Below are 26,766 nucleotides of genomic sequence, written 5' to 3' on the forward strand. Positions count from 1 at the left end.
AAAATTCTCGCCATGGAAAAAAAAGTAGTAACGGACCAATTATTTCTGTGATTGGGTTACCAAATTTTTTTCGGTGTTCATCTTAAGTCAAACGTATCTTAATCATACCACGCTCTGAAAATACGAATTCTTATGTATCCTGTGGCATTACCATCATCATATCTAAGTACTTAATTCAAGAAAAAAAAATTGGTAGTTACGGGCACAACTTTGGAGGTCAAGAACTAATTCATCACCATCCGTGCATGAGTATTAGTAGGCCAAATGTTTCTGTGACAGATCTACCCCCTCATTAAAAAATTACTCACGACGAAATCACCACATTTTTTTTCAGTGTTCATCTTAAGCCAAACGTATCTTGATTATACATTGCCACTAAAATACAAATTGTTAAGTACTTTGAGGTATTGCCATCAACATATCTAGAACGAATTTCTTTCGATTTGTTGTGCAGTGAATTTCACATGACAGATAAAATGTCCGTGTACTGTTGAAAGGGAGACAGTCCTTTCCCCCCAACACACACAAATACACAGACTCACCTGAGTATGTATCCAGAAGTATAAGAATAAGATTTTTTTATTTATAGTCTGTGTTCAGTGATGTTGTTTATTCTTTTCTAATAGGGGAATGTAACGTCCTCTCCAACCTTTATCTTCCCCTTACCCTCCCCTCCCCCTCCCGCTTCCAGTTCCCCCTCCCTTCCTCTTCCCTTCTTTTCTTCCCCTTTCCTTCCCCTCCCCTCCCCTCCCCTCCCTATCCCTTCCTCCTCCTTTCCTCCTCCTTCCCTCCCCCATTCCTCCTCCCCTTTCCCCTCCCTCCTCCTCCCCTTCCCCTCAACTCCCATTCACCCCTCCAACTTCTTTCCCCCTTTCTTTTTCCCCTCTTTCCTCTCCCTCATTCCCTCTTCCCTCCCACTACCCCAGTTCCTCATTGGACGGATGGGTATCGTTCTCCGCTAGCACTCTGCTGGCCCCGCGTTCAATTCTCTGAACAGCCAATGAAGAATTAGAAGAATTTATTTCTGGTGATAGAAATTAATTTCTCGTTATAATGTGGTTCGGATTCCACAATAAGCTGTAGGTCCTGTTGCTAGGTAACCAATTGGTTCTTAGCCAAGTAAAATAAGTCTAATCCTTTGGGCCAGCCCTAGGAGAGCTGTTAATCAGCTCAGTGGTCTGGTTAAACTAAGGTATACTTACTTACTTACTCCCACTACCTGTAGACTGTTATTTAGAGTTTTAATGGGCCTTCTCATAGGCTGTTATCCAGAGTTTTTTCCGGGCAGTGCCAGATTGGTCAGCCATATATATTATATATATATATATATATATATATATATATATATATATATATATATATATACATACATACATACATACATACATACATACATACATACATACACACACACACACATATATACAGTAAGTATATATATGTATGTATGTACTGTATATATATATAGCTACAATGACCCCGTGACTTTTCGAATCCCTCACACATTTTGAATACGCCTATAATTTGAATCCAGACGAGAAATATATGACGTATGCGTTCCATCTGTAGTAGGAATCGATGAAATGAAAATACATCATCTATTTCTCATCTCTTTTCAAGGGTTGTAATGACAAGCACAATAAAAGAGATGAGAGGAAATCGAGAAGTTAATGAGTCATTGTGGCAACTAATATTGCACATATATCTGGTGAAAGTGACTAGTGCACACATAGCCTCTATATATATGTGTATGTATATATGTATATATATATATATATATATATATATATATATATATATATATATATATATATATATATGAATTAGTGTGTATGTTTCTCATCATGTGCGTGCTAGAATAGGTGCTTGTTTTGGATAAGCTTTAAGGCTATGTGAATATTTCAAAATGAAATAATTATTACAATTTTCTTGTCTTTCCAGGTGAGTGTGAGCACCCTTGCTGAAGACTAATTGATATTAGTTGAGTAAAGGTAATTCATTTTGATTTTCTGTTGTTTGCGTTAGAATTAAAACCTTTTGCAATTGATTAATGAGCCTGCAGATAGATGAAGTTCTGTGTGGCTGGTTGTCTGACCCCACGATTCCACACTGGTCTTCTTAACACTGCCTCATTTACAAGCTGACATAGGTCAGTGGCACCTCGCTTGTATAACACCAGCATAATTTAAACAACACCAATTACCGTCTCTAAGCCTAGTTTTATCTTCTGTGGCTTTATTACCCGTGTTTATTCCGATGGTTTTGTACCTGGGAAGGAAAATATCTTTTTAGTCCATTTTACCGTCATCTTTGTGAACCGAAATGGTTTCTTTTTATTCGAATTTTAAGTTTGCGCTGTTTGAGAAAACATCACCCAGATTGTTGGAAGACTTAAAATCTCAAATGTACAGAGCGATTTATTTCCATACGAGCTTGCTGGCTGGCGCTATGCAAGCTGGCACTCGACGCTGCTGTCTCCCCTACCCTCCCGATCCCCTACCTACCCCACCCCCGCCCGGGGCGGACAAACCGGTTTGCAAGGGTGGGTGGCTGTGTCATGCCTCCCCTACTGTCACCCGTGGGAGGACAAACAAAGTTCACTTGGATATCATTGTTATAGAAGATTAACCCAACTTCGATTCAAAATAAGGTTCATGGCTGTGAGTTGTACGTTGACCACTTCAGTCACACGTCATGAACACAGCATCTTATAGGCAGAATTGTCCTTATCATCTCGTATTCTTTCTTACTGTAATGGTATTTTTATGCCATTCTATACACACAGGAAGCCACTGTAACGTTGACATAAATCAGATGACGTATTTCATACCGCTGTTTTTCAAGGTGTTTGTGAATCCTATGCTGTCAGATTTTGTGAAAGTTGCTAATGAAAAAATGCCACTCTCGTCAAGTGTTTTCTTCGTTCTAATCAAATAATGCCGGAATAAATGAGATCCACTTTACGTGTTCTTATTTTAATGCCAAAATGAATGGGGTCCACTTCAGTACTTTGTTGATGTTATTGTGTAAACAAATTCTGTGTTTGATGTTAAAAGGTATGGCTATTTTAAAATAATAATTTTTGATATATGGTTTGAGTTCATTAAAACCTTGAATAAGAGGTAGGGAATAGGAATCCTAGTACGTTATTGCAGGCTTTTGTTGCGAATATTTCCATTGCATTATTCCGGCGTCATAAGTTTTGCTTACTGTCGTCCTGCGATGGTATTCATTCATTTGTGTACTCTGCAAATTATAGCTAATTAAAATGCAGATTTGATTTTCATGCTACCAATATACTCTCTGCGTATTTGTATTCGTTTGTTGATGACAAAGTCAACGTTAATCAGTTTAAAAGTATGTTTGTTTGTGCCTTGTATAAAATGGTTATGAATAAAATAAGGATTTACAGACATAAGCATATTGGCATTTGTTAATTGATTTCTTCATGTTTTTGTTTAACATTTTTTGACATTGTTTATTCAACATAGCCTTTGTTTCATTTCTTCTTTGAAACTATCAAATTCTGCATAGGTTGAAAATCTAAACGCAGTATTTAGTTGACACTCAGTAGTAACCGCTTTAATGAAGGGAACATTTCTTTATTTGTGGCATAGCTCCTTGCATTTTGGACACATTCGATATATATATATATATATATATATATATATATATATATATATATAATTATATACATAAATATTTATTTTATATATATACTGTATATATAATATATATGTGGAGCCTCGATGGCTAGATCAGTAGAGCAGCAGCTTCGGACTTCATAGAGGTCTGTGGTGCGGGTTCAAATCCGCAGCCGACTGGTCAGAGAGGCGGACACTTTGCTATCCGTGTAGACACCCCGGGATTATGTATGTAATCAACGGATAGGTTTGCTGAAAGCAAATGGGTGTTACAGACTAATACACACACAAACAAAGCCACTCCAACATCTAAAAACACAGCAGACACCTCACACGTCTCGAACTGTCGACCTAACCGCTCATCTCTCCTCGCTGCTGGGAGAAAGGGAGCTGGGGATGGTACGATACATGTACACATTCGCTACCGGGGTCTAAGCGATGTCAGGCAGGGCAGCCGATTGAGGCTATGGTCTACCCCACCGCCAAATCAAAGTCCTTCAAAAAAGAAGGCAATGTGCTTACCCCATATAATAAATGGGAAAAAGCACGTTAAACGAAGAAGAAGAAGAAGATATGTAATAATATGTATATATATATATGTGTGTATATATATATATATATATATATATATATATATATATATATATATATATATATATATATATATATGTGTGTGTGTGTGTATATATGCTTACATACATACATATATATATTTGTGTGATTGTGTGTATATATATGCATGTATCTATGTATATAAATATATGGCAAGGCAAAAGTTTGTTAGGTTATGTAAGCTGTTCGCATACCTAATCATTATTTGGGTGAAACGAAAACCAGGGTAGATTGGACTTCACCTTGGAGAGGAAGGGGTGAAAATACAGCTGCAAGGTAACTGAGAAAAGCTAGTGTAACAAAGAAAAAATAAATGAAAAATTGGCAGAGGCTAAAGACAGAAGTGGTAAAACACAAGATAAATCGTTGATTCAGCAGGGAGTGTTGAGGCTTTAGGAGTGTCAGAAGATGGGATGAAAATAGTGAGTGGCTAGTTGAGGAAGTGCGAAATGTACTGGAGGAAAAAAAAGAGAAAATATATCGTGTGTAATTTCAAGGCAAAAGAAAGTATGTGTCAGGTATAAATATGGATGGATTAAGATGGTCAAGATTAAGATAGGCATGTGGTAATAAGAAGGGTGGCGGGGGGGGGGAGATGAGCAGTGACATTAGAGATAATATGTTCTACAAGAAAGTTAGTAAGAAAAGAAAGGTTAATGGGCAAATGAATATCGGTCAAAACATGCAAATGGAGAGATGCTATATGAAAGGAATGTAGCCTAGGGTAATGGACTGAGTATTTTGAGAACTTATTGAATGTGAAACAAAAAAAAGGCAGAGGTTCATGATGCAGTTTTGGAAGGATTTAATGCAAGGTTGAGATTGTATATGGAAGTTACCTTTGAGGATGTAAGAAAGGTAGTTAAGAGATTGAAGAGCACAGGTAAGAGATTGAAGAGTACAATACAGTTTAAGTGTAATTGAGTGCCTGGGCTGACCTGTTTGTATAAGGTATGGGTGGATGGGAGAAAGGTTACTCAGGAAAAGGTGAGGGGTAACTGTTCTTTTGCATAATGTCATTTACCCCTGGTTTATATGTAAATATCTTTTTACGCTATTTTTCTCTCTCTCTTTCACATGATTACTTCAATCTCTTTCGTACTTTATTAGCTTCCATCCATCATCCAATCCAACCACTATCACTACTACTACCACTACCAAGTGTTGATATTAGGTACAGTTTGATGTAAACAGTGTGGACATTCCAACATTCAGCAAAATTTATTGTAGCTGAATGGGAGGGGTGATCTAGTTGTAAAAAGGTTTGCATTCTTAGTAACTGTAAGAATTGTCGTTAACCTTAGCTCTTCCTGCCCAAAAGATGGTATGGACTTATTAATCAAGAGTGGGCACTGGAACCCATAGTGTCGATGATCGATAATTGAGTTAGGACTCGGCTTTAGACTGGAGGCCTATCATTACAGATAAAGGGGGAGTATTTCCATATACACATAGTCTCTGTCCTAACAGGTGGGTTTAGTTGAAGATTTGTCCAAAAATGAATCCTTCCAGTAATGACAACCCCTGCGCCTCCTTCTGGTGTCTCTAACTCTGGTCTGGACCCAAGCACTGAATTTGCTCTCCTAGTGCTTTCTGCCAAAGCAGTTCATGGCATGCCAGGGTGATAAAATTATTAGTGATGTAAATGAAAATATATGTATAATGCATTGCACATGTATCCCAAAGGCATTAGATCATGAAGCTTTATTTGATAATTTGAAACCATAGCTTGTGCAAAAGATTGAGCTTAAAGTTACATTTGATCATAATTATTATGAAGCCTACATTACTTTGCAGACAGTGCAGTGACAAATAAAACTTTTACCGACTTTAAGGAAAAAAGTACATTTAAGTGTAAATGTAAGATTTTGATTTCTGCAAGGTTCAGGGTGTGGAATATGATTGTATCCCAAAACTAACGGATATTTCTGACCAATTTATCACAAGTAATGCTGTAACTTTGACTTGGCACTTTGCTTCATACAATGGACAGTCGAACTTTGTAAGAGCCTCTGAATGCCCCCGAATGACTGGCAACATCCTACCTGAGATCATTAACTACTGTTGTAAAACATTCTAGTCAAGGAAAATAATGAAACTCGGGTAGCTTTACTGCCTAACTTTTGCCTTCTTCGTAAGGAAATAGGAAATCAGTTACCACTCTTAGATTTTCCCACACCAAAAAATTGCTATTATTTAGCAAAATCCTCTGTGACTTCTCACATTTATGCAGTTAAGAAACTAAGTGAGAGCCACAACACCTTAATATGAACTCTCTTTTCTAAAACTTTCCCTGACTGCTTAACCATCAGATATCTGCCGATGAGTTAAGAATATCAAAGTAGGTCTAGCCAGGGCCTCAGATGTTATGAATATGGCTATACTAATTAAAATGTGAGAGCAAACAGAAATATTTCTGTTTAAAAGAGCAAGAACTTGTTTGTAGATGTTCATATAAGTTTTCTTTTTATTGTAAAGGAAGGCATTCCCCAATTGAAAGATTTGCTCTTTTTATGGTTTAAACAGGATAGCATAGATATTGCAAACGTAGGATATATAAGTATAGTTAGTTTTAAACAAAAGCTGATGGGGATATAAATCCCTGAATCATGTTATGTCCTCATTATCAAAAATTAAAAATAAACATTAGTTACTTCATACTTGGCTCCCCAGACTACTCAGGATGTTATGTGAGGGAGATCCCTAAAATCGGCCTTCCACTTCATGGAATCTATATATATATATATATATATATATATATATATATATATATATATATATATATATATATATATATATATAAAGAGACTGTGGTACGCAATTATTCTTTCAGTCTGGACTGAGTTATTCAAATTAATAAAATCTTTCCTAAGAGGCAGAAAATCCAGGAAGTTGACCAACTTACTATCCCACCTTGGATCATACGGGACATACCCCTGTGCCCAAAATACTTCCCAATGAATAGCAGTATTATAGAAGAGGTCAACTCGAAATTCCTGGTGCTGGATGTGCTGCAATACATAAAGATGAACTGTATAGTTAAGTTTCTTGACTCTGCATCTTTATTAACTGCAAAGTTGACAGCGTAAACTAAGGCATTGGAACTCATTGTTATTAGTAAATGAAAATGATTTGTCATATATACTCAGAGTTCTGTGGATTATCTGAAAACCTTTATAGTTTCAACCATTTATTTCAAAAAGCTTAAGAGTGGCTCTTTCACTGATATTGTCAGCGCAAAACAGTTCATTTCTGCTAGATTCTCTGTCGTGTGGGAATTTATGTTGATACGTTGGCTGACAGAGAAGTGATTGAAACCACTGTGAATAATAATTGTGCTTGAAAACGAGGGCCCCACTCTGATATGAAAAGACCATAATTTTCTAAAAACTCGTTGGATTTTTAAAGATAAACTTAGCCCCCTGCCCTACAAGTTTTAATAGAAATCAAATGGTTGAAGCTGTTTTAGTCCAGGAGAGGGACAGGCATACCAGCCTCACTTTTAAGCATAGTTTAGATAGGGCCTGTGCACTAGTGTGTGCTCACTGTGATAGGTTAGTCAGCAGTACATTATAGTTTTCTGCTCCTGATTTATAAGGCCTTCGCCTGAAATCTGTTGCTGAGGTTGTCTGAAGAGGTGTTACAGGATCTTGTTATGGCCTTTTTAAAAGAAATTTTTGCTTTGTTGTTGAATTTTGAATGACGAAGGACTGTTGGCAGAAAGGTTAATAGAGGAAGAATAGTATTGTTTCAGACAGAGGAGAAGGTGTACGGATCAAGTTTCTTTAATGAAATACTTATGTGAGAAGTGAGAAAGTAAATAAAAACAATGCATGTGGCATATGTGCACACATCGAAAGGTTATGACAGAATTCTTAGAGATAATGTGGAGGGTGACAAGGATATATGGCGCAGATAATAAGTTGCTGAGATTGATAAAAAACGATGGCCGTAGTTTACACTTTGTAGGCAGTAGTGGCTGGTTTGGTGTAAAATTTGGGTCTGAGACCAGTGTGCGTTATGTATCCGCGGCTACTGAACATTTTTAATGATATAGTGATACAAGAAGTCAGAGATAGGGTAATAGAATAGACGTAGGTGCAAATTTTTGGGATAAGAAAATGGGTCACGAATGAAGTGTGGAGCGGCTGACTTTTATGAATGGTAAACTAGTCAAACATAAATTTCAGACTAGCAAAAAAATATGAAAGTTTTTGCTATAGAAGAAAGTTGAGAAAGAAATGTGAGCAGGAGTAAGGTTATGAGAGAAAATGGAAACCAGGAAGATTGAGTAAGAGATGTTAATATAATGGTGGAAGAAAGGAAGCAGCAAAGCCGTTTATATATATAGGTATTTTGCAGAAAATACTTCAGATGAAAGTAGATTTTGATACGAGGTAAGTCACAAGATTAGACGGAAACTCGGAGTCTCTATGGAAGACAAGGTGGAATGTATAAAGGGATTGCCAAACCATTTTTCCTCAGGGTTGAATGTAAATGAAAGAGAGGAATGGAAATTGTAGAGATGAACTTATTACATAGTATATGTGATATAAGAAGAACTGAAAGAGTGGGATAGGTGAAGATATATAGGTGTGGAAAAAAGGTCAGTTATGTGTTATGAGAAGGTTCAGTCATGTAGAAGGAATGGGGGAAGACAGGGAATGTGTCGTTCGAAAGTATTTGGGGGAAGGGGGCTGTATAATAGGGCCTTAACAAACCACGAAGTGAGAGAAGACATGCAAGATAGAGGTGAGTGGCACAGTGTGAATATTAGGGAGCTCATACTGTTGGTGAGCTATCTGTACAAATGTTTGAAATGCCCGGTCTTGTCGAACTTTGCTGCCTGGAGGGTTTATTCACTAGTTAGCAGCTAATGTGCTAAATGTGGCACCATTGCGGAAATATTTTAATTTTACAAAGGGAGTCTTCATGTACTGATTTATGTTTCGTTCAGAATATTTTAAATACTTTAGTTTTGTCGGAAAATTTGTTAAATGTTTAAATTTTTCTGTATATTTCTAATTTCAGATATTTGTTAGATTTTGTCTCTTTTGATAAATTTTTTTTCTAAAATTTAACAAACTTTTTCTAACAGATTTTAATTATTTTCTGTTACAAGAAGTTACGTAATTTTATCTGTTGATTCATTATGTCTTTTTGAAGATCTAAAACCTTGTAGTATTTTTTTTGCCACAACACTTGTTTATAGATTTTAGATTTTTGTCATTTGTTGTAAGAAACTTTACATCTCTGAATGCATTTCGTTTTACGATTTTACTCTTTATTTTTATTATATTATCTTTTATAAATAATATTTTTATTATATTATTTGGTATATTTCCTTTATCTTTTATAAATAATTTAAAGTTTCGGGAAGAGCACATTTTATGTATTTGTGTCAAGAGAGTGAGAAATATCCGTCCATTGTGCTATCATAGCAGTAGAAGTGATCTCCAGATGTTTAGTCGTAATTGATAAGTTTCGGTGATGAAAAGGTTTAATTCTTTAGTAGCATAATGGTTGGTCTTCTTTATAATACTTCATTTTAACAAACACGTATCTTACCCTGAGATTGCGTTTGAATGAAAAGTGTTTGCTATATTATTTGGCCTAAAGCAACGAGATTCCTAGTTTTATGTAGTTATGATTGTTTTGCATACAAAAGTACAGTATAGGTATCTTGAGGGCTCAGTAAGTTTCTGTCATCTCGTCAAGCTGTATTAATGAAAACAGATCCATGAGCAAATTCGTAAGGTAAATTTTCTCTCCATGTAATCATCCCCGAACATTTCTAGAACCAAAATAATTTTCGATTTAGTCACGAATGTACTGTCAATTCCCCTCACGAAGTCACGATTGTAGCCATTTAATCAGCGGCAATAGCAAGAAAAATGTATTCAGGGCAAGCTTGAGACGAAGATACCTTTGCGTTGCCATGGCAACCTCTGCTCTAGTACAGTACACTGAAGGACAAAGGCTGCAATTAGTTCTCGTGGGTCGATAGAGAGAAGGTGATAAAATGACCATATTAATGGTGCAGGGGACGAGGTCATCATAGTGTCTACTTGCATGGACATGCTTTTAATACCATTTACTTATTGACTCTGCCGAGCCGTTTATCGCAGGTTTATTCAGAGCACTCACTTAGTATCTTAAGCGTATGTCGGTTAAGGGCTTTTTACAATTCAAGACGTTCAGCGGCAGGCTTTACACATATTCTGTGCACGCATTTTAGGGTATTTTTTTCACAGAATTTGCCAATAATTCACGTGGTGGTTTTCACGGATTATTTTTTGTTCCATGGAATCGTCAATGCCTTTTGAGGTTTTTATCCACGAGATATCCCATTCTATTACAGTTGATTTTTTGCACAAATTATGCATACAATTCACTGAGCAATTTTCACGAAACGTTCTTATTTTTTGTTGGTCTGCCACGTGATATTTATGTATTTTCCGTATTTTAGGTAATATTCTTGTAATTAATTTGCAGACTTTCTTTGGTATATTTAACTTTTAGTAAGAGAATTTTCGTGAAGTAATTCATTAATTTTTTTTCAAGTTATAGCGAGCCATTCATTATAAGATTTTTCATAGAATAATGAGGGTGTTTTCTTACCACATTATTCCCCGTTTGGGTTAATGGTATCAGTGCACCTCACATGGCAGGCGTAGCTAAAGGGTGTTTGCAGCTCCCCTTGGGACATTGCTGCAACCACTGTGTAGCCTTTTACTTTCACTCTTTCTTGAAATCTTCAGCTGAAACCCCTTATGGGCAGAGTCAGCAGACTATAACCCTAAGAGGACTCCAAAGAGAAGTCTGCATGCATAGAGAGACAAGTTATAGAAAAAGTTGATAAATAAATAAATATGAAGGAATAGAAAATAAAACCGATATACCTGAATTCAGGAGACGACAGCAGAAAGCAGGGATGAATTTGCACCTCACTTAAACATTTGAGGATTAAAAGATTCCACAACCGTACTAGGCATAGTGTTACTAGCAAAAACAGCCAGGTCAGGTAAAGAAGAGCGCAGAGGATGTTTGTCGTTGTAGCACATTCTATACGACAAACATTATGAACTCACTTCACTTCTATGCCACACGTCGACATTAAGTGTTGGCTAAATAAACTTGATTGTGACCTAACTCTAATAGATGAGAATCAGCACCTGAAGACCACACTGGAGAACAGTGCTCAAAACAAGGAGGAAGAAGAGTTTTTTATTTTTAACTATGTTCTTATTCCTTGTCATATCTTCTTATTATATTAAGTTTTTCGTGAAAAACATTTATATAATAGCTTCATCATAAAACATTCCTTGTTTGGAGTACTTGCCTCTAATATTGCTGGCAGCCTTTCTTCATTCTTCTTTTCCCACCTTTCTGTCTTTATGCAGTTGTGGGATTTTCTCTCAGTACCACATTTAGATCCTTATACTTTATCTCTATTCTCTGGATCTCTTTATCTTGCTGTTCAATCACCCCAACTCCCTCTTTTCACTGTCTCAGGATCTGAATGGCCGATAGTGCCCCATTTCTTTGCTTGACAATCTAAGTTTCATAAAATCACCCATAAATCAGCATTCTCGTTATTCAGCGAGGATTTTCATGTGATATTCATGTAATTAACTAATGGAATTTTATGTGATATGCAAGTTATGGGCGGAGAAAAGGTGTATTCGTGAAGTATGTAATAAGTCTGCTAAAAATTTTTCATGAGGTCACGAAGTTTTTTTTTTTATATTAGTGTCGTTCATTGGAGTATTTTTCTTGAATAATGGGGATGTGTGGTTGGGGTTTATCATATAGTATTCACGTTATTCATTGAAGTATCTGATATAATGAAGACAGCCCTTTGGAAAGACCTCTCTTATCAGTACTTGCGTTGTCTACTGGGGATTTTTCCCTTTGGATAAATTTGAGGGATATTCTTCATCAAAAGACCGTGCAAGCCAGCAATTTAGAGATTTCTCAGTGAGCTCGTCATTTTTCACCACGGAAATTTTTAGACTACAGATGAATTTTTTTACATGAAAGTGATCATTTGATGATTTTACCATTGTACATTTAGCTCATTTACTTAACTGAATAATTAATTAATTTATTTTAAGGCCCTCTCACGAAATAATAGCGTCATTTATAGGAGGATTTTCAGCGGAATTTTTAAATTATCTCTGGTGTGATTTTCATGAGGGTGCTTCTGTGGAATACGGATGTCATTCTTTGAAAAAATTTTATTTTTTGGTTTTGCTTCCAAATTATCCTAGAGTTCAATTTTCCGTGTATAGGTCTCTATGAAAATATTAATGTACTTTATCAGCGGGGGAATTTTCCATGGAATATACAGGAAATATATTTGCTAATTTTTCGGGAAACATGTTTACTTAGTGCTTACTTTTGTTGGGAGTATTCAAGCAAATGGGAATAATCAAGCAAATTGGAGTATTCAAGCACGTTGGAGTATTCAAGCAAATGGGAATATTCAAGCAAATGGGGGCGTACAAGAAAATGAAAATATTCAAGCAAACTGGAGTATTCAAGCAATGGGCATATTCGAGTAAATTGGAATGTTCAAGCAAGTTGGAGTATTCAAGTAAATGGAAGTATTCAAGCAAATAGGGATATTCAAGGAAATGGGAGTTTTCAAGCAAATGGAAGTATTCAATCAAATGGGAGTATTCAATCAAATGGGAGTATTCAAGCAAACTGGAATATTCAAGCAAATGGGATATTCAACGAAATGGGAGTATTCAACGAAATGGGAGTATTCAAGCAAATGGGAGTATTCAAGGAAATGGGAATATTCAAGGAAATGGGAGTATTCAAGGAAATGGGAGTATTAAGCAAGTGGGAATATTCAAGCAAATGGGAGTATTCAAGCAAATGGGAGTATTCAAGCAAATGGGAGAATTCAACCAAATGAGAGTATTCAAGCAAATGGGAATATTCAAGCAAATGAGAGTATTGAAGCGAATGGGAATATTCAATCAAATTGGAGTATTCAAGCAAACTAAGTCCTCTCTAGTGACAGTTTTCATGGAATGTGCAACTTTCTTCACGGAATTTTCAGCTCACTAAGTAGGAGTTTTATACTGAATATTGTATGTTATTGTGGATTTTACCACAGACTGTTAGAGTTAGACATTGAGACGATTTTTAGCTAATAAGTTACGTATACCTTAATTTAACCAGACCACTGAGCTGATTAACAGCTCTCCTAGGGCTGGCCCGAAGGATTAGACTTATTTACGTGGCTAAGAACCAATTGGTTACCTAGCAACGGGACCTACAGCTTGTTGTGGAATCCGAACCACATTATAGCGAGAAATGAATTTCTGTCACTAGAAATAAATTCCTCTAATTCTTCATTGGCCGATCGAAGACTCGAACGCGGGCCCAGCAGAGTGCTAGCCGAGAACTATACCGACCCGTCAATACAGTTTAATTTTAATATGGTAAATACCATAATATTTAAAACGTTATTGCAGTTTTTAAGTGAAGTAAGCAAGTAGTATGATGGGATTCTGTTTGTACTATTCAACTAATTAGTTGGACAATTAATTAACATTAGTTAATGTGGGGAAATTTTTCTTGAAACATTATAGTCGTAGAGTAATTTTTTTTATTTTTTGACAGAATAAAAGTTATTAAATGAAATGTCGTTAAAAAGTCCGTTTGGAAAATTTTCGTGAACTATTTAGGTCATCAATTGTGGCTTTGTTTTACGGAGCATAAAGGTTATTTATGCTATCATTTTTCTGTGAATGTTCAGATAATTTTTATGAGGAATTTCAGAGTATAATTAACCCCCATATTTGTAGTTTATGGAATGTGCAATACCTTTATTATTGGATTTTTGTAAACATTAATTCAGATTAGTCATTGGGGCAATGTTTGTGAATAGAACTGTAAATTTAAGGTTTTTTTTCAAACAGTATTTTAGTAATTCAATCATTTTTATAGAATATACAATTTCTTGAATTTCTGGAAGTTATTTATTGCGGAGATTTTCTTATGTAATATGTAAGTGATTCATTTCCGTGAGTTCTCACCACTTGCCATTCGTGCTGGTCGCATGCCTGACCTGACCTGGGGAAATGGAAAGCAAGTTACGGCTGCGGCCGGGAATCTATTTTCGTCCTCATGCTTTCTGGCACGGCAGCCTCTTTCACGTCTGCGGTCTTTCGTCATGCAAGCACTCGGATTTCATTTATGCTTTTCAACTTTCAAGTTTTCCCTCCTTTGAAAAGACAAGTATGAAGTGGAACGTTTTAAATTAAAGCCAGAAAACAATTTTTTTACACTAAGCACAGTCTGAACTTTTTTAACAGTTATTTTAGAGGTTTTGAATCATTCAAGATAATTATATATATATATATATATATATATATATATATATATATATATATATATATATATATATATATATATATATATATATATAATATGTATATATATATATATATATGTATGTATGTATATGATGGATGGATGTGTATGTATGTATTGATGGATGTGTGGATGATATATGTGGATTTATTTGTGAATGTCTACAGTACATCGAGATATCCGAAGATATGAGTATCCAAGTTCTGTATGTGTGTATATATACAGTATATAGTATAACGGAAATACTTTAGAGTCAGTGATGCGTCATAAATCCAAAACAGCAATCTTACCAAAATCATGGCCCCTTCACCTTACCAAATTATATGGATTTTTCACTTTTTCATTTATTTTCGCTCTTCTTTTTATTTCAGAGTTCTCCTTTGGCTCGATTCTTCTTTAATCACTGATGATGATTATATCGAAAGCGAAATTATTCGTGTATTTTATTACTTTTGTCATTGCTGTGGATGGTACAAGTTATGCTTGGAAAATATTTTTGGGATTCCCTACTTTATATTTGGCATGATTCCTAAGTCACGTGAGCTTTTTATATAATCAACACACAATCACGTCGTTTGTAACAGAAATAAAACTCGGACTCACAAGCGGTTCTTACTAGATTTTACATTTGGCTTCCCAAAAAAACCCTTTGCAACTGTACTGTTTTGAAGATGAGTATAAGTAGCATAAAAATTTTTTAATGCTTGTGCAGTCTGTAGAGTACTGATGTCGTGGAACTGAAATTTACACACATGATATATATATATATATATATATATATATATATATATATATATATATATATATATATGTGTGTGTGTGTGTGTGTGTGTGTGTCTGTGTGTGAGTGGGTGGGTTTGTGTGTGTGTGTGTGTGTATGGATAAGACATATTCCATCTTTCAAATTAACATTCATTGCCCCATACTCCTGTTTCCTAATAACCTCACAATTTTCCTGCTGCTCAATTTTTTCCCATTACGAACATTTTCAAACTTTCATTAGTGCTCACTGCTTCTCATTTCTAAGCTAAGATCTGCAAATGTGAGTCATTCCTCACTTTATTTACATCTTATTTCTTATCCCACAACATTGCACCTACGTCTAATACACATCTCAGATTGGTCGTGTCAATACATCCATATTGAACAACAATAGAGACACAATATAGCCTTGCCTGAGATGCACCTTTTCACCAAACCAGTCATTTTCATATATATATATATATATATATATATATATATATATATATATATATATATATATATATATATATATATATATATATATATATATATAATTTTAACATGCATGGCTTCCATCATAAAAATTTCTTATCAATCAACAGCTCATCATCTGCACCATTTATCTTAAGCACTCTCTACCTTGCCTCTTTGTTGATTCTGTCATAAGCCTTTTTAATTTCAAGAATGCTATTTTCATTTTTTGCCTTTCTTTGTTACTTCTCACAACTGTTTCGGAACAAACACTTAATCCGCATGCAATCCCTGCTGTCATTTGATTTACTTTTTCTATCAAAATCCTACCTATAACTTCCTTGGTGTCCTAAGTAATATTAAGCTTCTACAGTTCTTCCATTCATCTTCGTCACCTTCACCTATATATATCCAGGGGATTACAAATTTTCTGTCCACTCATTCCTCTAGAACCTTTTCTCCATTTCGACATACCTTGCAAGTGTTGTTCAGCAAATCTGTCATTTTTTTCACTGTACCATAGTATCACACTTGTAATGCCATCAGCTCTTGTTATCTTTCCGTTCATCACCGTCTCAATTACTCTTCACAAATATTCTGAAGAAGACAATTATCCTTTTCCACGCCTCCATCATTCAGCTCTGCCTTTCTCATATCCTCCACATTCAGCAAATTTTTAAATACTCACTCCATCGACCAGGATTTTAGTCACAGCAGACAGCGTACCTCCATGTGGATATTTTATTCTGAGATCCTTTTGTTCATTAATCGTTCTCTCTGCATTTACTTCACTGTAGAACAGCTTATTCCTCTTGAAGTTCTCTCACCTTCTCCTGAAATTTATGTTACTTGCCTTATTTATTTTCGTTCACTTTTTTATTGACTGCCGTATCCATTTGCCTGTATACATGTACATGATGGTCTCATAAGTCTTGCAGTTGCATCTCAAATATTCTTTTCTTTCCATTCACTAATCCTTTCATTCCCTCATCTCACCACTTACTATAGTTATCCTTTCTTTGTGCCTTCTTATGTACACAGAAATTCTTTCCTCTCCTCTTGACCCCATCATCCCATCATGGAATTTCACAGTTTCCAACTTGCACACACATACACACACACACACACACACACACACACACACACACTCTCAAACACGTATATTATCGAGTAATATGACTGTTAATTAAAGAATTCAATGCCGGGATTATCTGGGAAAGGTCAGGTAGGAAAGTCGGGAGGTCTTACCAGCAATAAGCGAAGTCTTTCCCTTTCTAAAGAAACAAAGTTAAAATTATCAGGTAAAGTGGAAATCAAAAGAAATCCTCAAGTCACATGAGGAAAGTGGACGTACGGTAATTGACTTAACCAATTAAAGTATTGCAAGACCTCAGCACATGATATTGCTCTGGATCTGCGCTAACCATTCACGGTTTCACCGTTTGAAAGTTTTTTCGTTTCTTTCTATAGATAATATATTACGCTTAGAGAAATAAACGAGAAATGCTATGAAAATGATGAAAGAAGACTGCACACTCGTTGCCATCGCTCTCTAAATATTCCAAATACTTTCTGTCCCCAGTACAGAATGTAAATGAAGAATGAAGTGAAATTAGCTAGGAAGCAATGACCGCAAAAGCGGAATAGACTAAGGTGGATGCTCTTGGAAAGGTATTGGGCTGGTGTTGCTTGTCACTAAGGGCCTCAACTTTGTGTTCTCGAAAACCTGTTTTTGTGTTCTCTTTGATCTGGCAATGCCACTGTTGTTTTCTTTTTCTTTTTTTTTATTAGATGGTATGAAGTTGTAGAGGATGCCGGGGGAGGGGGCGGGGGTGGGAAGTGAACGAACCAGCACACGACTACAATATTTTGTCGCAAATCTGGAAGACCGGAAGGGAAATAGAGACCAACGACTGGCGGTGTCTGGCGAATCGATGGATAGAAAACGCACTCGTATGAACGCTGATATGTTTTCTGACATTTCTGTATAGGATTTTCACAATTTATGCATTGCATTGCAGTTTGCCCTCAGCATTCTGTTTCGTATAGGTACAGTATGTTGAAAATGTTTGGCTGTAATACTTCAGCCCACCCCAAACTTCTCAAGGTGGCGGCATCGTAACGCCCACAGACTATACCTCCACTTCCATTACGTTGCTCTCAGCAGTCCCGGGTAAGTGGCTGTTTGACTCGCCACGAAAGCTTTGGAATTCACGCCATAATGTAGCTTTACATAATTTTTGCAGTCAACTTGTTTTTCAGGAGTCCGGCTTTTTATTTCTTGATTAACCTTCATCCTTTCTTTTCCATCGGCACGGTGCCTTTTTGGGCATACATAGTTATGTGCGTGTAGATTCATTTTGTCAGTAATGACTACTAAGAGGAGAATTACTAGAAAATGTTATCGTAGGTACTAAAAAAGCCATAGCCTAGCAGAGTACGTATCAACAAGGATAAGAAGAATAAATTCGACAAATCCAAACAAGATTAATGTGGAAGAACATGCACAAATTAAATGGGAAACTCAGACTAGATCCATTGCCCTGTCTAGACTAGATAATAACTTATTACTTAGACCATATGAAATTAAGGAATTTTGGGACAACATTTCTTCGAAGTATCTCTTAGCAAAAATTACCCTCCCAAGCATGATACAATGCTAGATTTACTTTAAGGGCACTCAAAGATGCTCTCTCAGACTCTCTGCCCAAGACAAAAACTCAGTTTCTTACAGGATGCTAAAAAACTGGCTCTAACTTGAAATATGAATTAAAGTATGGGAAAATAGTACTCTACCATGGTGTTGGAAGATAGCGTTGGATGTACTTAAAAAGAGACCAGATAAGGATGCTTGTCTGAGAACTAGTTACAGACCAATTGCTCGTATAGATTGTATCTGGAAATTAATGGGATAATGATTAACAAATGACTAGTATGGTACCTGGAAAGCAGTAATCTTTTTCCTCCTTATCAATTTGGTTTCTACAAAAGTAGGAGCACCCTTGATCTCCTGATGAAACTAAACAATCAGATCTAGTAGAATTTTCCAGAATAGTGTCAAACCAGCCAAACCACTGGGTGCTTATTTGACCTTTAGAGGGATTATGATACTTTGACCAAGCCAGTCAACTTCACAAAATGAATATCAGAGGAGTACTTGAAAGGTTTATAAACTCATTCTTTTCTGAGATATACATCTGATTAAGAGTTGTAAGTTGTATATCTAAGCTATTTCTACTAGAAAGTGTCCCACAAGGCAGCACACTTAGTGTCATTTTTCTGGGCACTGTCAAATCATATGAGTCTTCCTTGCATTGAGAAGGTTTATGATACTGCTTGGCATTTTGGCATTGCCTAACAACTCCACATACACCAGAGTATGAGTTAGAAATAATGTGTCAAGCTCGTTATCTCATTAATAGATGTCTCACAAGGTACCACATTTAGTTCTACTTGCTTTTGTAACTATTAATAACATCTAGAGGTTTTATCTCCACCACTTAGAGGCTCTTTATTTGTTGATGGCTTGCAGTTGTTTTTACTCAATATCTAATTTTAGACCTATGCAGAATTATTTTAATGCAGTAAGCAAATAGACTGAGGACAATAGCTGTTAATTTTCTGTATGTAAAATAGTTCCCATCATGTTCACTAGAGTCAGAAAAGTAGAAGTGATCCAAGTTCTTAACAAGAATGGCAATATTTTTACCTCTTGAAAAAACAGAGGTGAGATTTTTTGCATGCTATTTGACAAAAAGTTACCTTGTTCATGTCACGTCGACCAGTTAAAATTGATAGCAGGATTTTAGATAAAGTTCACAATACTATGCAAGTTCAAACTAGACTCTTCAGCTTTTCAGCACAAACTTATTAAGAGTTATAAGGTATTCACAGCATGGTTATATGAATAAGCTCTGGAACTTTTTGAAAATTGCCATGTAGAGCTTTGAAGAGAGGAGCATGGACCGCGTTTGTAAGAAAAAAAATCCCCTTGGGTACAATGCACGAAGTCAGCTATGACTCTTACTGCTCATGTCTACAGATGCACCTGTGTCTAATGGAGCTTGCTTAAAGCGTTCCGACATACTCAGGAATCGATGGATGGCTTTTCAAAAAAAAAAAAAGAAAACATTGGTCACTCCCACATTCATATTGCACCTGCAGAATAGTTAAATTATTATACACACGCATACACACACACCTGCATATATATATATATATATATATATATATATATATATATATATATATATATATATATATATATATATATATACACACACACACACACATATACATTTGTAAAGGTACTCCGCCAGAGTATCCTTCATCTCTCATTGGTTGTGTGGACTGAGTTTACACGCAGTCAGGGAAAAGTATGCATCTTCACAATTCTTCATGGCTGTGCAATGAGGTTATAGTCTTGGGAGTAGTGAAGTTCTTCTGCAGGATTTAGACAAACTCCATAATGGGTTTTCTATGTATTCTGGAAAGGTTTTGTACAACAGAATAACAAATGGTCTACACAGGGTGGCTTCCCAGTTTGATCTCTTGCATCACAACAAGACTTATCACTTACACACACACGAACATACACATGACCTCGTTCCAAAGATTCTCACGGCTTACGTGACAGCCTACAGCTCCGAACAAAAGAGGATGCTGAGTTATGCTGACATACTGTCTATAAACACCACACGGATGCTTATTGATGACGTTTGCGTCTCGGTTGACCAAACTGTCATTTCACAATAGCACCTTTCTCATGTGCTATAGAGATATATATATCAGTTCTAAGTTCACTTAATACATACATGAATGGAACTATGATTCCATTTTATAATATGGCATACTTGATTATGACACATACATACATATATGTATATATGTATATATATATATATATATATATATATATATATATATATATATATATATATATATATATATATATATATATATATATATATATATATACAGTGTATATAATTTTGGCCTTTGATGCTACATCACGCAAAGGGTATTTGTGAAATTCTGTCACTCGTGTCTTTCCTGTGCCTTATCTTCCACAAATCTCCAGTCGTCTCCATCCTTCCCTTTTCGTAGGTCTTATCTAAGTAGGACAGGGTCTTGTGCCCAAATGACCCCAGTTAACACTGCCACGTACTTTTCTTCACGGGTTGAGCGAAGGACAATCAAGCTTTCTCCATCTCCTTTTCATCATAATTTCAGCTGCATATGGAACTTCTGTATTTTCCTTTACCAAATCCGAATCCCAATATTCTCTCTAATCTTTTATTAGTAAATCAACAGAATTTTTTAGATACAGTTTGTCATACCATAACTCCTATAGCAATGCAGATTATACTAGCCTACTGTGTAAATTACTTTTGTTTACCGTTTTAATGAATTTGATTTTCAAATCTTATAATATATACATATATATATATATATATATATATATATATATATATATATATATATATATGTATATATATATATATATATATATATATATATATATATATATATATATATATATATATATATGTATGTATATATATATATGTATGTATATATAGCTGACGTACCCGGTGTTGCATGGTAAAAAAATCAAAGCGCATAACACACCCAGACCGTAGAATACACCCAAAGCATAGAACACTCTCAAAGCTTAGAACACACCCGGATATTTATTTATCCCAACCTTCTATTAGACAGGAAAAGGAATCAAATCTATCTGTAGTGTAATATTAAAAAAATTTTATTTATAGGTTTTTAAAAATATAAATACAGTATACAAATTATAGAGTAAAATATTTCAAAAATTCATTATAATACTACTTTTACACAAAACATGATTGTAAACATTTTTAGTTTCACCATCAGGAGAAAGCATAAATAAATTCTTGGGTGAACCCACCCTTAAGCAAGCAACATAAAGTTGTCCATGGGAAAAACATGACGATCTCAAATCCACTCCACAGCACTTAATAGACTGTCCCTGTGCCTTGTTGATCGTGATCGAGAACGCCTGTCTCACTGGAAATTGCGATCTCTTAAAGTAAAAGGGAGATCCATCGGAATGAGTGGTATCCATATGATAAAAACTGTTTCATCCTCTCCCTTTCCTGTTAAGAGAGTTGCTTCAATTACGTTGCCCAACGTTTTTAACATTTTATATTTCACCCCTTCTCACCCCGCCTTCCTGTCGGGGCTGAAGTTGGACTAAAAGGGCATCAGGAGTGTCACTGTTCATCTCAGCGACCTCGAAAGCTGTGGATTAGACACTAATATCTGTCGTTTTTGGTTATTTTTACGTGTCACCCACTTCCTACCCCCACCACCTTTGGTGCCAGTGTTGTCTTACCCCCACAATATTGTTTTCCAGATAGTAAGTCGTATGTATACCGAAATGAGGTATGATAAAACTGTAAAGTTTATTTAGTTACTGTGTCTACAGGCAGAACCAGCCCTGTCAGGGAAGCCCTTCCCACCCTTAACCCCCTTTGATGCCCTTTGCTGCTAGTGATGTCTTACCTTCACAGTATTCTTTTCCAGACAGTAAGTCACATGTATACCAAGTTTGGTTGAAATTGCTCTACGCATTTCAGAGTTATTCTGGAACATACAAACACACATACATCCATTTATATACAGTATATATATATATATATATATATATATATATATATATATATATATATATATATATATATATATATATATATCAATACAGTATTTCTTGTATATATATTTATATATATATATATATATATATATATATATATATATATATATATATATATACATATGCATATATGTATGTACATATTAAGCCACAATTTTCGTTAATATCAAGTTCATTATACAGCGGGATTAACTAACAACCAAGGGGAATTATAAACGATAAGTACTTCTTCACCAGTTGTCATCGATCCGCTTGACAACAAGAGGCAGAAACTTTGACCACTGAGCCGTCAGAAGAGGTATAAGTTGATGTCGACTTCACCATACATATGTCTGTCGATTTCAGGTTTTGTACTAAGAATGGATATCTACCCACCTCCACTTTGATAGATGATAGGTAAGTTTTGTTCATAAATATTAAGCCAGGAATATAGTATGTGAATAATAAAAAAATGTCACGGTGTATGTAACAGGAATTCATTATATATATATATATATATATATATATATATATATATATATATATATATATATATATATATAAAAAAGATAAAATCCACGAAGGAAAGGAAAACACTGGAGTGCTGCGAGGCCTTTCGACTGTCTGTCGTCCTTTACTTAGCAGACTGAAGAAATATAAAAGTAAGTTTACAAAGAAAACTCATATAAATGACAGATGGGGATTACAAAGGAAAAATTATCTACCCAGAATGCAACACAATTGAAGAATTAGTAGAACTGCCAAAACACGATTAAATATTTAAGAGGTTTTACAAAGGATTAGGATCAACCGTTCAGAAGCAGGGACAGGACAATTAAAAGATTATACAAGGGGGTGACTTAACACCAAAAAATATTAGTACAACAAAATAATTTTTTTTGTAAACAATAACAATTTTTGCAAGATAAACATTTTTACAAATAAAAATTATATTAAACATGTACGAATACATAGAAAATATATATAAGGTAACTAATTTGTAATTAAGTCAGTGATTTTATCTTTTAGGTCATTCTTGAACATTTTTCTACTACAGGGGTCCAAATAATACATGCCAGGGCTAAGGTTAAAATTACAGCTGGAAGTAAGCTGTATAATAGCAGACTCCAAAAGATTTCTTGAAGAGAAATCTTTTGATCTGACAAACACTGAACTTTAAGTCCAATTTATCCTGTGAGCGTTTTCACTTAAATGAATGAATATAGCATTGGATATTTGTCCAGTTTTGACTGAATACTTATGTTGCTTAATACGCACATCTAAATCTTTGCTAGATTGGCCATTATAAAAAGAGGGGCAGTCCAAACATGAATTTTATATATTATGTTGTTGTTTTCCTTAGGGCTATTTTTTTATTAACATTCCTTTTAGTGTGTTATTATAGGATAAGATGAGGTTGACATTAAAAGATTTTAACAATGTTTTTATGTTTTCAAAACAACTCAAATAAGGCAAGCTAAGAATGTTCGGATGGGTTTCTTTCTCCTTGTTACTTTCACTGTAAAACTTTTCGTGGGCTTTATTATAACAAATATCTAGTATATGTGAAGGATAACATAAATCTGTCCCTATTTTTCTTATGTACAATTTCTTGATCCAAATACTGGGGACTGATGATGCGCAAAGCTCATAAAAACATACAAGAAAAAATTGATATTTTGATGTTAAGGTGATGGCCTGTATAAAAATGGACTTAAGTTTTGGCTGGTTTCCTATAAACACTGAATTTGCATTTAAATGGTTCTTAACGTATTAAAACATCTAAGAAAGGGAGGCAATTGTCTTTTTCTAATTCTAAAGTAAACTTAATGGATGGTACCTGGTTATTCAAATTAGAGAATAAATCATTTACATCAATGCCAGCAGGCAAAACAGCTAAAATATCGTCAACACATCTATACCACTTTAAAGGAGTATAAATTATATTAGGTAAATATCGTTTTTCAAAGAATTCCATATACAAGTTTGAGAGGAGTGGGGATAAAGGGTTGCCCATTGCCATACCAAGTATTTGTTGGTAATATTCACCATTGAATATAAACTTACAATCACAAATGCACAACCTAGCGAGTGAAATAATATGACTTCCAGGTAGAGGTAATTCATGATGGATTAGTTCATTACTAAGATACTCTAACATAGAATCTATAGGGACTTTAGTAAAAAGAGAACAAACATCAAAACTAACGAATCTATCAGTTTGGCAAAAAGTGATTTTGTTTAATTTATCAACTAAATCTAGACAGTTATATACGTGAGAATCGAAGATAGTTCCAAGTAACGGGGACAAGAGCTTGGTAATATATTTCGAAAATTTATATGATACTGAGCCAACAGTACTTATAGTGAAAGTAACATGGAGAAAGAAACCCCTAAGAACATTCTTAGCTTGCCTTATTTGAATGGTTTTGAAATCGTAAAATCAATGTTAAAATCTTTTAATGTCAACCTTGTTTTTTCCTATAATAACATGCTAAAAGTAATGTTAATAAAAAATAGCCGTAAAGAAACAACAGCATGATATATAAAATTCCATGTTTGGACTGCCCCTCTTTTTATAATGGCCAATCTAGCAAAGATTTAGATGTGCGTATTAAGCAACATAAGCATTCAGTCAAAACTGGACAAACATCCATGTAAGTGAAAACTCTCACAGGATAAATTGGACTGAAAGTTCAGTGATCTCGAGATCGAAAGGGGTTTTCTTCAAGAAACGTTTTGGAGTCCGCTATTATACAGCTTACTTCCAGCTGTAATTTTAACCTTAGCCCTGGCATGTATTATTTTGATCCCGAATTAGAAAAATGTTCAATAATAACGTAAAAGATAAAATCACTGACTTCATTACAAATTAGTTACCTTATATATATTTTCTATATATTCGTATGTTTAACATAATTTTTTATTTGTAAAAAATGTTCATCTTGCAAAAATTCTTATTTTTATACAAAAAAAGAGAATTATTTTGATGTACTGATATTTTTTGGTGGTCAGTCACCCCCTTGTATAATCTTTTAATTGTTCTGTCCCTGCTTCTGAACGGTTGATCCTAATCCTTTGTAAAACCTCTTAAATATTTAACTGTGTTTTGGCAGTTCTAATTCTTCAATTGTGTTGGATTCCAGGTAGATAATTTTTCCTTTATTATAATCCCCTCTGTCATTTATATGAGCTTTTTTTGTAAACTTACTTTTATATTTCTTCAGTCTGCTAAGTAAAGGATGACAGACAGTCGAAAGGCCTCGCAGCACTGTAGGGTTTCCCTTTCCTTCGTGGATTTGATCTTTATTTATATTTTCATCACGTTCCATATTTTCGTGATTCAGTTATACACACACACACACACACACACACGCACACGCACGCATATATATATATATATATATATATATATATATATATATATATATATATATATATATATATATATATATATATATAATATATACTCAGAGTGTATATATATATATATATATATATATATATATATACTATATATATATATATATATATATATATTTATATATATTATATATAATGTATATATGTGTTTACATATGTAATTGTAAATATAATACACATTATATAATATATATATATATATATATATATATATATATATATATATATATATATATATATATATATATATATATATATATATATATATGTGTGTGTGTGTGTGTGTGTGTGTGTGTGTGTGTGTGTGTGTCGGCATTGACAGTTGAATTAGCTTCAAGTTTTGTTTGATTTTTGTGATGCACAAGATCATGTTCTTAACCCAGGATACGACGACCGATTCAAGCGGAAAATGTTGGTAGAGGTGGGAGGCTATAAAGATAAAAATATCAAGTACATAAAATTTTAGTAGCAATTTGAACCTCATCTGTAGGCCCTGCATTTTGTATTTCATCCATGAACTCCGGAAACTTGGGTGAATATTAGCGGTGGGGAGATGGATGCTGTTCATTCTTCTAAACCTTAATTAGTCGAAAGCCTCTTGAGATGCGATGGCGGTGGCGGACCCACGCATTTTTTAAAAGACATTGGAGTGAAGATGTATTATTATTATTATTGTTATTATTATTATTATTATTATTATTATTATTATTATTATTATTATTATTATTATTATTCAGAAGTTGAATGCGAAAGCTATTGAGCAAGACATTATAATTGCATTTAAATTATTTGTAATTAGATATTATA

This window comes from Macrobrachium rosenbergii, chromosome 36, assembly GCF_040412425.1.
Source record: "Macrobrachium rosenbergii isolate ZJJX-2024 chromosome 36, ASM4041242v1, whole genome shotgun sequence".
In the NCBI taxonomy this organism is placed as follows: Eukaryota; Metazoa; Arthropoda; class Malacostraca; order Decapoda; family Palaemonidae; genus Macrobrachium; species Macrobrachium rosenbergii.